The sequence below is a fragment of the Pleurodeles waltl genome, chromosome 1_1, assembly GCF_031143425.1.
Source record: "Pleurodeles waltl isolate 20211129_DDA chromosome 1_1, aPleWal1.hap1.20221129, whole genome shotgun sequence".
Taxonomy (NCBI): domain Eukaryota; kingdom Metazoa; phylum Chordata; class Amphibia; order Caudata; family Salamandridae; genus Pleurodeles; species Pleurodeles waltl.
Window position 1 is genome coordinate 557,796,710 of NC_090436.1, and position 10,695 is coordinate 557,807,404.

A 10,695-nucleotide genomic window follows, 5' to 3' on the forward strand; every position below is an offset into this window, starting at 1 on the left:
CGGCACCGGACGGTAAGGAAAAGGCATCAAGATGACATTTTAGAGCTTGACTGTAAATAGAGGGACTTTCACAATAACCTTGAGGTGCGCGTTTAAACCGGAAGCTTCGGCCTCCGAGGGAAAAACCAAAAATATCTCTACTCTCTTCGGCGATGGGAATACTAAAGAAAGCATTCTTTAGATCAATAACTGAAAACCAAGTCGCTGTAGAAGGTATCATCGTCAACAGAGCAGTGATATCTGGGACTACAGGAAACTGCGGTACGACAATCTTGTTTACCTCCCAAAGATCAATTACAAAACGATAAACAGGAGGCTGAGAAGGATCAGTGCGTTTAAGAACCGGAAGAACAGGACTGTTACATGTATTTCCTCTCGTTTCCTCAACCACACCCTTCTGAATCAAATCATGGACAATTTCCAGAAGTGCTTTCTCACCTTCAGTAGAGATTCTGTATTGCGGAATACATGGCATTTCAGCATTGGGCTTAAGAGTAACAACATAAGGTGGGATCTCAAGACAACCAACGTCATTCGGACCCGTAGCCCAAAGCGTTTCGGGAAGAGAAAGCAATTCAGGTGGGAATTGATCTTTTGATAAGTACATTGGACTAGTCATTTTCTGTCCTAGAGTGAGGTATACACCAGAAGGTGAACAATATATCGTAGCATGCATTCTTTTTAATAGATCTAAACCCAACAGATTTTCACCACAACCATTCGTCAGAAGAAGCGGAGCTTCTAAATCATAAGGGCCTATTGAAACAGGCAAAGGGCAAGAAACTGGATTGCGAACAGGGGCGCCAGAAAATCCTACAGATACATTCGTTAAGCCAGACAAAGGTGCGCCAGGGAGTTTAGAATGAATGATAGAGCTTCTCATGGCACCAGTATCTAAAAGAAATGGCTCTGAAACACCCATTGTAGTGACATTAACATAAGGTCCATTCTGATCCACTGGAATTGACGTAACCCCCTTACTTTGTCCATGGCTGTCCTATTCAAAATGAAGACTTTCATTCCCTCCTTCAATATACTGATCCTCACTGTAATACTGTGTAGACCTAACATTTTGCTGGTCAAAGTAATTTCCGGAATTTGGAGGAACAAAAGAACGCTGCTCTTGGGTTAACACACCTCGACCTCTACCTCTATTTGCTGACTGAAGACCACCACGACCTCGTGAAGCAGATGTTGCTCCATTACGCTGCAACAATGCCGGACAACTGTTCTTAAAATGACCTTCCTCCCTACAATAAGCACATTGATTGGGACCTAGCAAAGGTCTTGGAATGAATGGTTCAGGCTTTTGATACAACCTCTGAAACTGCGGAGGCTGTTGAAACTGAGGCTGAACATAACGAGGAGGATAAGCCTGTTGCAAGAGAACTTTAGTTTTTAATTCTTTCGTCTTTTTCTCTTGTTTTTCCCTTTCTTCTTTGTCTCTATTTTCATAATATTGTGCAGTAGCCAATATCTGGGCGGAAGAAGAAACTGCCCATGAACTCTCGGAGTCTTTTAGCTTGTGTGATAGTTCAGGAAGCAAGTTATATACGAACTTATCCACAAATAATCGCTGTCCCCCTTCTGTAGCCATATCTTGACCACTGTGATCAATGAATGTTTCCTCGAATCGGGTAAAGAAATCGGAAACACTTTCATCTTTCTTTTGTTTACATGCTGCTAGCTTATCCCAATTAACTCTCAAAGCAGGCATCATTGTTTTCATTAATGTAATAATCCTACCAGGGAGTTCTGAGATCAAAGCATCGGGCTTTGCACCACCTACTTGACCTCTATCTGCGGCAATAATAGCGTTCCAATCGCCGCCTAATTCTTGAGCGTGATCCTCTCTACGAATTTTAGCCCATATTGTCTGTGGAACTACATTTCCCATCAACATGTCAATATCTGCTAGATTCATAGTACATGCATCAACTGTTTGCGACAACTCTTTATAGTAACCAGCAGGATTTTTGCGTGGATCTGGTAGTGACTGTTTAAGTGCTAAAACTTCAGACCTTTTCCAGGGGACATGTATCCATATGCGCTGAAAATGCGCAGGAATAGCTGGATTAGCACCTGCTGCTGCAACTTCTTCCTTCCATATTGGAGAAACCTCTCTCATGGGATAGTTTTTCAGTGCTGTCCTAACTGAAGGATCAGAATCAGGAAAAGTCTGTGAGAACAATAGGGATCTGAAAGAAATAAGTGTTCTGACAGCGTTTTCAACCTTAGGACCCACAATAAGTCCTTTGTCAAAGTCAGCCTGAACATCTAACAGATCCTGTGGGACCGAACTCAAATTCATATCCTCCCATTCTTTAGCGAGAGTATCGCACATAACTTTAAAAACATATCTCTGCGTAGGTGCATTCCATTGCAGAAAGGTGGACATAATATCAGACGTACTATATTGGGGACCCTTCTTGATCCATCTACAAGCAAGTGAGTCCAATTTTTCTCGCTCTTCGGAGTCTGGGAATTGACTACGAGACTGTCTTCGAGAAAAAGCTGGAGACACGTTTAAAGCTTCAAAGAAAGGTGATAAGAGACCAGAGACAGTATCGGCAAATCGCTTACGCATGGATGGAGAATTTGACATAAGGATAGGGGACAAGGTATTAGGTGAATTAACTAAAGGAGCATTAGGAATTGCCAAAGAAGCAGAAGGCAAAGGAGTTAAAGGCAAAGCTGGCATAGGCAATACTTGAGGAGGCAAATGTGGAAAAGCTGGAGCAGGCGGAAGCACAACTGGCGGCTGAACAGGCTGTAACATCGGGGGTGCATTAGCACCTTGTACATAGGGCGGAGGCAATTTCAATAAGTGGGACATTAAGGAATCTTCCTCAAAATCTTTTCTCTTATCAAGGGAAGAGATAGGCAACGTCGGATAGCATTTATCTACTGCCATTCGATGCTGTCTGTCTGAAATTTCCATTGCATTATCTATTTCATCATCTTTGAATTGCTGAGCAGCCTGTATAATCGTCATTCCCTGTGTTTTCCTATCTCGTTTCGCTTGTTTAATTTCTCTCTGTTTGGCTTCCTTACGCCAAAGGCGAAAAGAGTCAAACATTGCCGGCCGGGCTTTTCTTTTAAATAACGTTGCTTCTAAATTATCTAGCACATCAGTTTCGAAACTACCATTTTCTGGCCATTTTAAAACACCATCTTTCTTTGTATATCGGGTCCATGTCTTATTAAAGGCAATAGGACCAACGCCATGTTTAGAATAGAGCTCATATGTGGGAGTTCCAACCGAAGGAATCGGACAGGAGTCCTCAAGCTGGGAGTCCCTATTACAACCAAAGCAACAAAGTTTTCCAAACTTAGTCAGACCAGACATCTCACGATTTTTACTGGCTGTTCACAAACATCAAGGGGGTAAAACTTTCAGTTTACACAGCACAAATGCACTTCCCCTCGGCTTTGGCCACTGCAATGGCCAAATCTAAGGACCTAAGGACAAAACAAAGACCAAAATTTTGTGGGCGCGACCCACCAAATACTTAACTAAGGATGTCTTCTTACACCAACAGAGGCCCGTCTATCGTCTCGCTTTACCATACATCATCAAAGAAAGGGCCAAGGCAGGGCGGCAGTCAGTGCAGCAGTCGTCAGTAGCCGTCAGGAAGGAGTAACCGCGCTGAAAAAGACCTTCGGACCACTTCGACATACAGGGGTCGCTTGACGTGGCTCGCGATTCCTCCAGAATTTTCTTGCGGGGTTCCTCACGACCTTCAGGCAGAACCGGTACCGCTGAAGCCGCCCCACGTTGGGCGCCAGTTGAAGAACCAGAACCTTATGGGCCTGGCGGCGCAGGGTACGCCTGAAATCTCCTTGGATTCACCTGCCTCAACTAACAGAGACACGGGACACTCTGTCAGGCGTAAAAGATCGGATTTTATTAGCTGCAGCTAGTACAGTTGTCCAAGAAGTACACAAGGTATGTTCTCAGGAGACTGCCACTTTACCTTGTGGCGCACAATCTTATATACCGTATAAAAACCATTTATTAACTACATACACTCCCAGAACACATAGAAAGGAGCCAGTAAGAATAACGTAAAGATAGAACAGAGCCAATAGAAATGTCGGAAAACAAGACAGCACCAATAGAAGGAATTGGAAAACAAAGTATCAAGTGACTTAAGGTTGCCTCCCCTCCAGCTGTGTTTGTCACCCCTCCCTTGAACTAATTCATTAACCGATCCACAACGAAGTTGCATGTGGTGCGATAAGTTTGTGTGCGTTTGGAGGACAGTTGTGAAATGAGAGAATACTAGCAAAGGACAGCGAAGGCCAGACGATAAGATAAGATCGGCGGAGAATAGTGTGAGCCTACAGATAGTTGAAACAAGGATTAGAAAACCAGACAGGGATTAGTGTATTCGGTCAGACCTTAATACCAGCCTTGTAAAGATAGAGGCAGAAGGCTGTTTTGAACACCATGTTGCAGAATAAGCAGAAAAGGCAGAATGGACTTCGTTCGCTGTGCTGCCTGAGTGAAGGCAACATAAAATGGCGGCGGGCCACAAAATGGCGGGTCGATACGATCGTATTAAAAATCGAATTTCCTCAGGACTGACACTCTGCTGGACTGCTGCTCTGAAGGAACAGCTGCCTGTCTGTGCTGACCTACTGCCTGCTGCTCAGAGTGATTCCAAGGGGCAGCTGACTGGTCTACTGATCTAAAGTCTCAGGGAAATGAAAGACTTCCCACTATTCCAGCATACTCTGCCAGCTGAGACCCTGACCTGCCAAGTGTAGCCACTCCAGTCCTGGTTCCTTGGGGGTCGATCTTCAGGTTCTGCTCCAGCAGAACCACTTCATCTCCACTGTTGCATGGACAGAACTGATGCATTTCTGCCAATGCATGGATAAAACTGGCACATCACTGTCAGAACCAACACTGCAGCGCTAACTTCGGTTCAAGGCTCCTGCTTCCCTACCCTCGAGAGCCTAGATGATGACACCAAACTGCACATTGCAGCCACTGAACTCTTATGAATCAGTGCATTGCCTCAATGTTGATGTGGCTGGCACTTGCACCAAACTCTATCACTCCTTGGCTCTGACATATCACCACCACTGCATGGGGAACCTCAATGTATCTCCTCGTCTGCGTTGGGAAAATTGACAAATTGTCTCGACAGCGTGGTTAAAAAAATCATAATTCAAGTTCTATTTATTGGATTTGTGTTGTTTTGTTCTTATTAAATTATAAAATTAAGGTCTATTTCTCTAACCAGTTGTGGTATCTTTTTGTGTGGTGACTTCACTGCTTTACTCTTGCACAAATACTTTACTTATTTACTTTTAAGTTAAGCCTGACAGTTCTGTGCCAAGCTACCGGAGAGCAAGCAAAAGGTTAAGCTACACCATGGCCCAGCTTAAGGAATTGTGCTAGGATAGGGGAGTGCCTGCCAGGGGTACACCAAAAATTCAGAGCTTCAGAAGGCTTTCAGGGCATGGACAGAGGCAAGCCAGACCCCAGAGGACGAAGAGGAGGAAAAGTTGGATGAGGAGCAATTCGAGCAAGACCAGCAGGAGAACCTTGGAAAGCAGATGGTAGAGGAAGTGCAGAACCTACTCCCAGGACTGGCAATCCATCACCGTGGAGGGAATAGAGTGTCTTCAAGGAGCCTGTCACTAGGGGAGCTGGAGGATAGGGGTGAAGAGAGAAACCTTAAGATCGAGCTTGCTAATTTGGAAAAGTTGCAAGATCTGGAAGAGAAGAGACTAGTCATGGAGTAAAGAAGGATGGCGCTTGAGCTCAGTCTAAGAGAGCTGGATTTGAGAGTCAAAACAGATTGATTCCAGCATCAATGGTGATAGCATAACTGCAGTGTCCACTGGGGAAGGAAAGGTCTGCATACCCAAAGATTTGGTGCCCAGCTATGTGGTGGGGGATCACATTGACAAGAGGTTTTTGGCAAATGAGGTAGCTCTAAGGGTGCACAAGATTCCTGAGGATTACTGGGGGGTAGATTTTGGAAGTACATGCCCACGGTGCGGAGGGACACACCCCTAGCACCAGAGGAGTAGACAGAGTACATGCCCATGAAAGGCAAACTTGTCAATAACTTTAGGTTGACCTCTTAGACAGGTTGGCAGAAATTCAGGGGCAGTCACAAACCTCCCACACAGACCTTGGTAGTCTTCCTAGATTATGCCAGTAAGGCACTGAAGGACTCAGTGTGAGACAGCAAGGTAGAATATTATACTTGGCCGTACAACCTGATTCTTAGGGAACACATGCTTTTTATCTGTTTTGTAGAGCTGCACTAATACCCAGTTAATAGCAAGCTGACTGATCCCGGGAAGTTTGTGAGGAGCCTGATAGCTGGGTCAGCACCAGAGTGTCAAAGAAGGCACAGGGAGTTGGTACCCCCCAAAAAGGTAGGTCAGGGCTTCCATCAGATGGAGGAGGGAGATAAAAAGAATAAAAAGAAGGAGTTCTCTTCTGGTCCCCAAAAGAGTTCTCAAGGGAAATGGTCCCAATTTGGTCATCAGGAGAAAGGCTTCCATGATAAAACTCATAACAAGTCTACTCCCAATTGTTATGGATGTTAAGACTATGGTCATTACAAGGGTGATGCTAAGTGTCCTAAGAGAATATAACCTATCACTGGAGGAAAGACACCAGGGTTGGCTAGTGCAGTGCTTGGGGACAAGATGGCCTCAGTCAGTGTGGAGGAAGTCAGTGAGGTTACCCTAGTGTCCCTGGGTGACATGGAGATGATTCCTAATGACCACATGCCTTAAAATACTACAAGATGTAGACAGTGGGTCATTTGGCAGCACCAGAGCAGATCGTACCCAATATATTCCACCTGGTTGTAATAGCACACAACCAGGAGCATTACTACCTTGTGGCTCTTGTTCCATTTGAGTGTAGGGGGGTATCAGGTCATCTGAAAGTTGCTGTAAGAAAGTAGAGCTTAGGTCACACCTTGAAATGTTATGGTAGTCTGAGTGGGTTTGTGGAACCAACTGCCAGCCCATGGTTGCCCAGGAAGGGAGTCAAGGAAGCCTGGATCCTGGATAAATTGCCCAGACTGCTGCCAAGAGAGGGAAGGGCAAGGAACATGGGAAATGGGCCTTTAAATCCTTCTCAGCTGAGGTGGATGGATGCCAAAGGAGATTACCCTAGAGCCCACTGTAGAGGACATTATCTCCCTTGGTGACCTTCCTGAACATTTTAGATGGCAAGTAGAAGGAGGACCCACCAGGGAGGACTTCTGTAAGGTATAGCAAGAGTGCCTAACCTTGGAGGGCATGAGGCAAGAGGCCAAAGCCCAAGCAGCTGGCGATGCCTCTGGTAGTCACTGTATCTATTGGGAGGATGGCATCCTATATGGTGATCCTAAGGTACATGTGCATGAGGCAACATGGGCCCCCAGGTCCCCCAATGCTACAGGGCCTTTCTACTAGAGCTGGCTCATGAAATAGCTCTAGCAGGACATTTTGGGCAGGCCAAGACCTTCCCACCACTTTTACTGGCCCCAGATGAAGAGTCCCTCAGATACTTTCTGTAGGACTTGCTTGAGCTGTAAGGCCAGTGGGAAGACAAGGCAGAAGCTGAAAGCTCCCTTGAAACCCTTTCCTGTCATTGGCAACCCCTTTGAGAGGATGGGCATTGATGTTCGAGGGCCCACCAATCCCCAGACAGCCTCTGGCAACAGGTCCATCTTGGTTCTTGTGGATTATGCCACAAGACACCCAGAAGCCATACTTCTGATAACTGCAACTGCACCTGCAGTGGCTAGGGCCCTCATGGATATTTTTACCAGAGTGGGTTTCCCCAGAAGTTGTGTCTGACAGGGACACAAAATGTATGCCTGTTTTTATACAGTCAATGAAGAAGGAGTATGGGGATACTCATAGGTTTTCCACACCCAATCATCCACAAACCAATGGGCTTGTTGAGAGATTCAACAAGACCCTCAGGGACATAATCAAGAGCCTGCCTGAGTAAATCAGACACCCTCTTGACATGCATACTCTTTGCTTACAGAGAAGTGACACAGAAGGGTGTTGGATTTAGCCTCTTTAATCTTCTGTATGGGCCACCTATAACAGGACCTCTCAGTCTGGTTAAGGAGGATTGCGAGCACCCTCCCAGGATCCCCCCGCAATGTGTTTAGCTATATGCTAGCCCTCTGTCGACAGATGTCCAAGTTTTAGAAGAAGGCATCTGAAAACTTGGAGGGCAGCCAGGAGGCAATGAAGTGATGGCATGACCAGATGGTTACCCTTGCGGTATTCCAACTTGGACAAAAAGGGCCAGAAATATCAAAGGGCTTTACTCATTCTGTGTCTATGGGGAAATGTGATTGTACATGTGGCCTAAAGTGTGGGAGTTGGAGCCTATGGAGCCCAGGGCCTTGCTAGACCACTGGACTGGGCCCTATGAGATTGTTTATTGGAAGGTGAGGCTATCTACTTGGATGGGCATTAAGACCCCCAGACACCTCAAAAGGGTTCTCCATATCAACAGTCTCAAACCACGCTTTAAGAGGTATGAATAACCATGTTGTTGGTGACAGATGATGGAGAGGAAGAGAAGAGTAAACCTCTCCCTGACCTCCTATACACCAAAGAGAAGAATGGATCAGTGGAAGTTGTAAACCTCTCCCCTACCCTGACTTCAGAGCAGCAGAGGGACTGCCACCACTTCCTGGGACAGTTCTCCTCTCTGTTTCCCCTCACTCCTGGGGTTACACATTTGTATGTCCATGACATTGACACATGGGACAGCCTCCCTGTCAAAAACAATATATGTAGGCTCTCTGAGGGCCAACATCAAGAAAGAAGTCTCCAAGATGTTGGCATTAAGGGTGGTTGAGACTTCCAGTAGCCCTGATCCAGCTCTGTTCTGCTGGTACCAAAAGCTGCCCCACAGGCCATCACCCCAGAAATCTGTGTTGATTACAGGTGGCTAACCTCAGCCACCAAGACTGATGCTCAACCCATTCTCCGGGCTGATGAGCTCATTGATAGGTTGGGGCTACGCAGTTCCTGAGTACCTTTGATGTGACTTCAGGGTGCTGGCAGAATTCCCTAACTGAAGGAGTCAAGGAGAGGTCAGTTTTCTCCACTCCAGAGGGCCACTACCTATTCAGAGTGATCCCCTTTGGATTAAAAATGCCTCTGTCACATTTCAGAGGCTGGTAAACCAAGTCTTGGCTGGTATGAAGGTCTTCAGTGCTGCTTACTTGAATGACATAGCTGTCATCAGTAGCACCTGGAAGGACCACCTGTTTCACCTGCAGGAAGTGCTTCAGGCTCTGTGAAATGCAGGGCTGACTATTAAGGCCAGTAAATGCCAGATAGGTCAGGGGTCAGTGGTGTACTTAGGACACCTTGTGGGTGGGGGTAAGGTGCAGCCCATTCAGGGCAAGATAGAAAACATCATAGTCTGGGAGCACCCCCAAAATTCAAAGTGAGGTGAGATCCTTCCTGGGCCTCACGGGATGTTACTTGTCGATGGATATGGCACCATTGTTGCCCCATTGACTGAGCGGACGTCCAAGAAATGTGACTTGGACAGAAGCTTGCAAAAAAGGATTTGATTCCCTAAAACAGGTCATATGCACAACCCCTGTGCTCAAGGCCCCTGACTTTTTCAGAGAGCTCATTGTACAGACTGACGCCTCAGATATGGCCTAGTAGCAGCAATTTCAAAGCTTAATGATGAGGGCCTTAACCAATCTGTGGTCTGGTCACTGAAGAAGTTAAGACCATACTTGTTTGGGACTCACTTCTGGATTCAGACAGACCACAGGCCCATCAGGTGGCTAAAGCAAATGCGAATAAGAATACAAAATTGTTGAAGTGGTTCATCTCCAAAAAAGGAAATGGACTTTACGGTGGAACACAGACCTGGGTCAGACCACGTCAGTGCTCTCCAGGTTCCTCCACCTTAGTGATGAGAACTCCCAGAACGTTGGTTAGTTTTCCCTACTTTAAGCTGGGAGGCCATGTATTAGAATTGTCTTCCCAGAAGCGTTTTGCCTTCTTGCCTCCAATTTTGCTAAATTCATTTTTGTTGGCCTTAGCAATTTGTGTACTTTACCCCTGCTACCCAGTGTTGAAGTGCTTGTGCTCATTCCCCTAAATATGGTTTGATTGGTATATACCTAAATGGCATATTTAACTTATTTGAAAGTCTCTAGTAAAGTGTACTACATGTGCCAGGACCTAAAATGAAATATTACTAGTGGGTCTGCAGCACTGATTGTGCCACCCACTTACGTAACACTTTCAACATGTCCCAGGCCTGCTATTACAGTTGAATACAGTGTCACAGTGCTGTGTCAATTTAGCAGTTAAAACTCCCTGCAACGCCTTTAGCATCCCTTTTTATTACATATAGGTCTCCCTAAGGAAGGTCCTAGGTAGCCTATTGGGCAGGGTATTATGTACTTAAAAGGTGTGACATGTGCCTTTCAGTTTTTACATGTTGTGGTAGTGAAAAACTCCTGAATTTATTTTTGACTACTGTGAGGCCTACCTCACTAGTAGGATAATATTGTTGATTCCTTATTAAATGTAATAAGCCATGATTCCTGATTGAGGGTAGGAAGACCTCTCATGTTTTTTACTTATGGAATTGTAATGATAAATCCCTTTTAATGATAAAAGTCTGATTTATTGTTACAGTTTTGAAAATGCACATTTTAGAAA